At 42.6% G+C, this 7,074-nt stretch overlaps 1 protein-coding gene and 1 pseudogene across 5 annotated transcripts in view; both read left to right on the forward strand.

The window, feature by feature from the left end:
- KDM4C (lysine (K)-specific demethylase 4C) overlaps positions 1–7,074 on the forward strand; it is a 443,327-nt gene that overhangs the window by 93,839 nt on the left and 342,414 nt on the right. The window lies entirely within an intron of this gene.
- LOC105531886 lies at positions 1,803–2,897 on the forward strand (annotated as a pseudogene).

The following is a 7,074-nucleotide window of genomic DNA, read 5'->3' on the forward strand; positions in this document are numbered from 1 at the left end:
AAAAAAAAAAAAAAAGAAAAGTTGAATTTGTCAAGGGGCTTAATAGTCTGGAAAATATGAATAAAGTAGTAGAGATTATTCTTTTTCTTTTTCTTTTTTTTTTATGGAGGCGGAGTTTTGCTCTTGTCGCCTAAACTAGAGTACAGTGGCACGATCTCAGCTCACTACAACCTCTGCCTCCTGAGTTCAAGGGATTCTCCTGCCTCAGCCTCTGTAGTAGCTGGGATTATAGGCGCCCACCACCACGCCTGGCTAATTTTTATATTTCATTTTAGTAGAGATGTTTCACCATGCTGGCCAGGCTGGTCTTGAACTCCTGACCTTAGGTGATCTGCTTGCCTCGGCCTCCCAAAGTGCTGGGATTACAGGCGTGAGCCACTGTGCCTGGTCATAAAGTAGTATAGATTGTTGTGTTTTAAATTTTTCATATGTAAAAATGACACATTCTGAGCATGGGATATGACTGTTTTAGTAAATGTTGAGATAATTGGTCTCCTTTAAAGAGGGGCGTCATATGGTTTGGGTCCCCTTTAGGATTTTCTACAAGAGCCACATGTAGATATGTAAAATAAAATTAATATTTCTGTTTAGTTTGTTTTTTTTTTTTTTAAAAAATGCATATCTGTGAGTATATCCTGTACTTCCTCTATGCCAGTATTTTTTAAAACATCTTCTTGACAGGGAGTGTTTTAAAAAAATAGGAAATATAGTTACCAAATTACTGACTTTCCTAGGTGTTGGGAGATAGAGGGAAGTTTCTCCGTCCCTGATTATATAAAAAGTGTGTAGTGAGAGTTGACTTTCTGGTTTATCGTTTGGCCACGTGGCTTCAGAAACAATAGAGCCAGCATGGGTTAGAATTTTCATTCTCACGCTTGAACCCCGGCCCTGTGATTATGAACTGTGAGGTCTTGGCAAGTTATCTGTCTTTGCTGCAGTCCCCTCATTTATAAAACAGTGTTGATAATAGTTGATAGTAGTGTTTAGCTGGTAGGACAAAATGAGGTGACATAAATAAAACACCTCGTACAGGGCCTGCTCCCTGGTATGTACTGAGTCAGCGTTAGCTGCAGCAGGTGGCAGTACTAAAGCAAAGCAAGACAGAAGTCTCCAGGCCTTAATGAGCTAGTTACTCACCAGCTGATTCTGATCGAGAGAATTGTGAAGAATTCTGTTCTGCGGTTGCCATTTTAAGTTTGTCCAGCCTGCAGCCCTGCGATTTATACTCTTTGACATCTGTCAGAGCCATGAAGAATGTTTGTTTAGGAGTCACTGCTTAAGAAAATGCTTCTGCTGTTTTTGAGAAATATACCACTATCTTCTTGTCAGTAAGATCCTGCCGTGTGCGGTGCCAGGACAGAAGTGACCTCATGGGATATGACTCAAGAAGTAGTCCTTTTTTTTTTTTTTTTTTTTTTAAAAGACAGAGTCTTGCTCTGTCACCTAGACTGGAGTGCAGTGGTGCAATCTCGGCTCACTGCAACCTTCGTCTTCTGGATTCAAGCAGTTCTGGTGCCTCATTCTCCCAAAAAGCTGGGACTACAGGCATGCGCCACCATGGCCAGCTAATTGTATTTTTAGTAGAGGCAGGGCAAGTTGCCCAGGCTGATCTCGAACTCCTGAGCTCAAGCGATCTGCCCGCTCCCAAAGTGCTGAGATTACAGCCTGAGCCACCGCATCTGGCCGATAGTCTCTTTGTCATGATTTTAAACATCATCTTGTTGGCCAAGACCACGTCTGCCCTGTGAGCACAGACTCTCACCCTCGCTTCTCTGCCGCTTGTCCACACCCGCTGCCAGCTCACCATAGATGATATTGCTGTGCCCATCGTCAACAATGACTCCAGCATGTGCAAGGGTGGCTTCGCAGGTGACGATGCCCCCCGGGCTGTCTTCCCCTCCATCGTGTGGCACCCCAAGCACCAGGGTGTGATGATGGGCATGGGTCAGAAGGACTCCCATGTGGGCGACTAGGCCCAGAGCAAGAGAGGGATCCTGACCCTGAAGTGCCCCATCGAGCATGGCATCGTCACCAACTGGGATGGCATGGAGAAGACCTGGCACCACACCTTCTATAAGGAGCTGCATGTGGCTCCTGAGGAGCACCCCATGCTGTGACCGAGGCCCCCCTGAACCCCAAGGCCAGCCGCACGAAGATGACCCAGATCATGTTTGAGACCTTCAACACCCCAGCCATGTACATGGCTATCCAGGCCGTGTGTCCGTGTATACCTGTGGCTGTACCACTGGTATCATGATGGGCTCCGGTGATGGGGTCACCCACAGTGTGCCCATCTATGAGGGGTATGCCCTCCCCGACGCCATCCTGTGTCTGGACCTGGCTGGCCGGGACCTGACTGAGTACCTCGTGAAGATCCTCACTGAGTGGGATTTCATGCATGACATCAAGGAGAAGCTGTGCGGTGTTGCCCTGGACTTCGAGCAGGAGATGGCCATGGTGGCCTCCAGCTCCTCCCTGGAGAAGAGCTGCGAGCTGCCTGATGGCCAGGTCATCACCATTGGCAATGAGTGGGCCTGCTGCCCCGAGGCAATCTTACAGCTTTCCTTCCTGGGCATAGAATCCTGTGGCATCTATGAAACTACCTTCAACTCCATTATGAAATGTGACGTGGATATCCACAAAGACCTGTATGCCAACACAGTGCTGTCTGGCGGCACCACCATGTACCCTAGTGTTGCCAGCAGGATGCAGAGGGAGATCACCGCTCTGGCGCCCAGCACGATGAGGATCAAGATCATTGCTCCTCCCGAGCGCAAGCACTCTGTGTGGATTGGTGGCTGCATCCTGGCCTCGCTGTCCACCTTCCAGCAGGTGTGGATCAGCAAGTAGGAGTATGATGAGTCTGGCTCCATCGTCCATCTTCCAAATGCTTCTAGGCAGACTGTGACTTAGTTGTGTTACACCCTTTCCTGACAAAACCTAACTTGTGCAGAAAAGAAGATGAGATTGGCATGGCTTTATTTGTTTTTGTTTTGTTTTGTTTTGTTTTTGTTTTTGTGTTTTTGTGGTTTGAATCAGGATTTAAAAACTGGAACGGGGGGTGACAGCAGTTGGTTGGAGCGAGCATCCCCCAAAGTTCTACAATGTGGCCGAGGACTTTGTTTCTTGTTTGTACATTGTTCTTTTTTTTACTAGTCATTCCAAATATCGTGAGATGCATTGTTACAGGAAATTGTTTGCCCTCCTAAAAGCCACCCCACTTCTCTCTAAGGAGAATGGCCCGGTCCTGTCCTAAGTCCACACAGGGGAGGTTTCGTGTGATTTATGTAATGCAAAATTTTTAAAATCTTTGCCTTAATACTTTTTTATTTTGTTTTATTTTGAATGATCAGCCTTCGTGGCCCCCCTCTTTTGTCCCCCAACTTGAGATGTATGAAGGCTTTTGTTCTCCCTGGGAGTGGGTGTATGCAGCCAGGGCTTACCTGTACACTGACTTGAGACCAGTTGAATAAAAGTGCACACCTTAAAAAAAAAATCGCCGGGTGCAGTTGCTCATGCCTGTAATCCCAGCACTTTGGGAGGCTGAGGCGGGTGGATCACCTGAGGTCAGGAGTTCAAGACCAGCCTGGCCAACACAGTGAAACCCCGTCTCTACAAAAAAAGAAAAAAAAAACAACCCAGAATTAGCTGGGCATGATGGCGGGTGCCTGTAATCTCAGCTGCTCGGGAGGCTGAGGCGGAAGAATCGCTTGAACCCGGGAGGTGGAGGTTGCAGTGCGCCAAGATCGTGCCATTGCACTTCAGCCTGGGGGACAGAGCAAGACTCTGTCATAAAAAAAAAAAAATCAGCTTGTTGAAATGTAGTATTTGATTATATATGTGCAAAATATTTAAGTTTTAAAGCATAATGATTTTGAATATTCCAAACTCACCCAGCAGGCAACAACTGCAACATTAACAACACTGCTCAGGGACCACTCCCTTGTAGTCCTTTCCTGCTATGCCACTCCCATCACTCTGGGGTGGCCTGAATTTTGTGTTTGATTTTTACTTTGTAAAAAATAGTTTTCTCAGGCATGCACATATTTTAACACAATATGTTTAGTTTGGCGTACTTTTGACCTTATTAAAAATAGTACCACTTTATGTGGTTTTCTGAGACTTTGATTTTTCACCCAACAGTATTTCCCAGTTGATACATACTATTTTGTAAGCTATTGTAATGTTCATTCATTTTCTTTGCTGTATAATATTCTACTTTGTGAATATACACCTCTTTTTATTCTGCTGCCAGTGAACATTTTCTTTCTTTCTTTTTTAAAAAAATAAATATTGCTGCTATGAACACATTCCATACATGGTACCTGGTCTACACGTGTAAAAGTTTCTTGAAGGTATTTACGTAGGAATGGAAATGCTGGCTCATAGAGTGTTTAACTTTACCAGATACTGTTGAATTGCTTTTCTAAGAGTTTGTATCACTTTATATTCCTTTAGCACTGCGTATCATTTTTGTTTTTTTTTGAGACAGGGTCTTGCCGTGTCAACCAGGCTGGAGTACAGTGGTGCGATCTTGGCTCACTGTAACCTCAGATTCCTGGGCTCAAGTGGTCCTCCCACCTCAGCCTCCTGAGTAGCAGGGACCACAAGCTTACACCATCATACTGGACTAAGTTTTATATTTTTTATCAAGACGGTGTTTCGCCATGGTGCCCAGGCTTATCTCAAACTCCTGGGCTCGAGTGACCGCCTGCCTCGGCCTTCCAAAGTATTAGGATTATAGGCGTGTGCTACTGTGCCCAGCTTATAATCATTATTAAGACAGCTTTATTGAGCTATAATTTATATAATACAAAATTCACCCATTTTAAGTGTATACGTCAGTGATTTTCATGCAACCATCACCAGTCTAGTCGCAGAACATTTCCAACAGCTTTAAAAGCTTCTTCATGCTGATCCAGTCTTCACACTTAATGTATTACGACTTGATGTCATTCCTGTGCCTGTAAAATATGTCATGTGAATTTGCACCTCTCTGATTAAAAATGGCTTAGAATATCTTTTCATGTCTGTATCGGCCATTCATATTCCTGTCTTTATGAACTGTCCTCTATTTTCCTATTAGATTGTTTGGCTTTTTTAAAATTTGGAATTCTTTGTTTATTCTGGATACCAAAACTATGCCAGTTATATTTGTTGAATTATTTGCTCCAGTTGTGGCCTTTCTTTTCACTGTTTTGTTTGTCTTATTTACATTGTCTTATTTAATGAACAAATGTTTTAATTTTAATTTTAATAGATTTTTACCAATTTATTTAGTTTTTTTAAATTTCTCATTGTTCTTGGACTGATTAGATTCTGTCTTACAGTGTTGGGTATTCTATCCTCAGTGTTGCTTAACTTACCTTTCAGACTTTCAATCTCATTGTGTTTCTGTACTGTACTATGTTAATGTCCTAAATATTATTTGCTGGTTAACTACTTTTCTTACTTGTTAATACTGGTTAACTGCTTCTCTTATTTAACTCTTTCACTGAGTTTTTAGTTTAATGATGATATATTTCTTTTCGAGTTCACCTCTCCCTTCAGGTTGGACTGGACATTCCAAATAGTTTATTTTTCTTTGCTTGTCTTAGTGATTCTATTTTTTATTTCTTTAAACATTTCTTATTCCTTGACGACAGAATAAGACAATTCAGTATTGGTGGTCCTACCTGAGGGGCTGTTCTGAACAATTTGTTCGTTATTTCTGCTATCTCTCTGCGGTGTTGGCTTTTTTCCCTGGTACGCACAGTGATCTTTGTTTGTATGCTTAGACTTGATCTTAATTTGTGGAATAATTCTGGATCTAAATGTATGATTCTTTTCTCCCAAGAGGATTGCAGTTATTTCTGCCTGGAACCAGGAAACTCCATTAACTTCACACTCTCAGTAGTCTAGACTCAAGGTGGGAGTCTCAAGCTCTCTGCAGTCTTTTATTTGACTGGACATTTTCCCCCTTTTTTCTCTGTCCTTTTTGCACTCATATTTGCCTTTATCTTTTTTTGTGACACTTTCACTGCAGAATTATTTTGTTTCTTTCAAAACTTGCTATATGATGGTTATTGTTGAGAATTCTAGAACACAAAGCACTGCTGTAAAATCGTAGGTATTTGATGTATAAAAATGCAAAAGGGAAAATAGTTTCATTTTAAAATACAGATTTAGGGAATATAAAACATTTATAAAAAAGAAGCAGCAAAAAAGCTATCATGTCAAACATTGTAATTAACTATAAGCAAAATGTACTCCATATGAGCCTAATCTTACTGTGTAAAGATCCAGGGAAATCCTCAGTCTATTTTAAAGTGTAGACCACAGCTTTCAATTTAGGTATTAGAAGGCTATTTTCTTTTATGGAGAAAAGACTACACATTGTGGTGTGAAATGGACTGAATTTTGAAATCTTTAAAGAACTAACCAAATTTTATTTTCTTCTCCATGCACATTACCTTTGAAACTTCAAGGGCTTGTTCCAGCTGTATGAATTTGTGGCAGTATTTTATATTAGCCTAGCTTTAAGTTGCCGGCACAGTAGTAGTGTTTGGTGGATGGTCTTTTCTTTAAAGACACGGTCTTCTAGTCTGGGCTTGGATAAGAGTCCCAAAACGGGATAATACAAGTCAAATGAAGAAAGGCATACATTTGTCTGTTGTTTTCCCTTTGACACAGGGTCTCATTTTGTTACCCAGGCTAGAGTGCAGTAGCACCATCATTGCTCCCTGCAGCCGTGACCTCCTGGGCTCAAACCATTCCCCCACCTCAGCTTCCCTAGTAGCTGGGACTACAGGCACGTGCCACTACGCCTGGCTATTTTCTTTTTTTGGACAATTTTTTTTTTTTTTCCCTTGGTAGAGATAGGGTCCCACTATGTTACCCAGGCTGGTTTTGAACTCTTGGGCTCACCCCATCTCTACTAAAAATACAAAAAATTAGCTGGGCGTGGTGGTGGGCACTTGTAGTCCCAGCTACTTGGGAGGCTGAGGCAGGAGAATGACGTGAACCTAGGAGGCGGAGCTTGCAGTGAGCTGAGATCACGCCACTGCACTCCAGCCTGGGTGACAGAGCGAGACT

The sequence above is a fragment of the Mandrillus leucophaeus genome, unplaced genomic scaffold, assembly GCF_000951045.1.
Source record: "Mandrillus leucophaeus isolate KB7577 unplaced genomic scaffold, Mleu.le_1.0 Scaffold92, whole genome shotgun sequence".
Taxonomy (NCBI): domain Eukaryota; kingdom Metazoa; phylum Chordata; class Mammalia; order Primates; family Cercopithecidae; genus Mandrillus; species Mandrillus leucophaeus.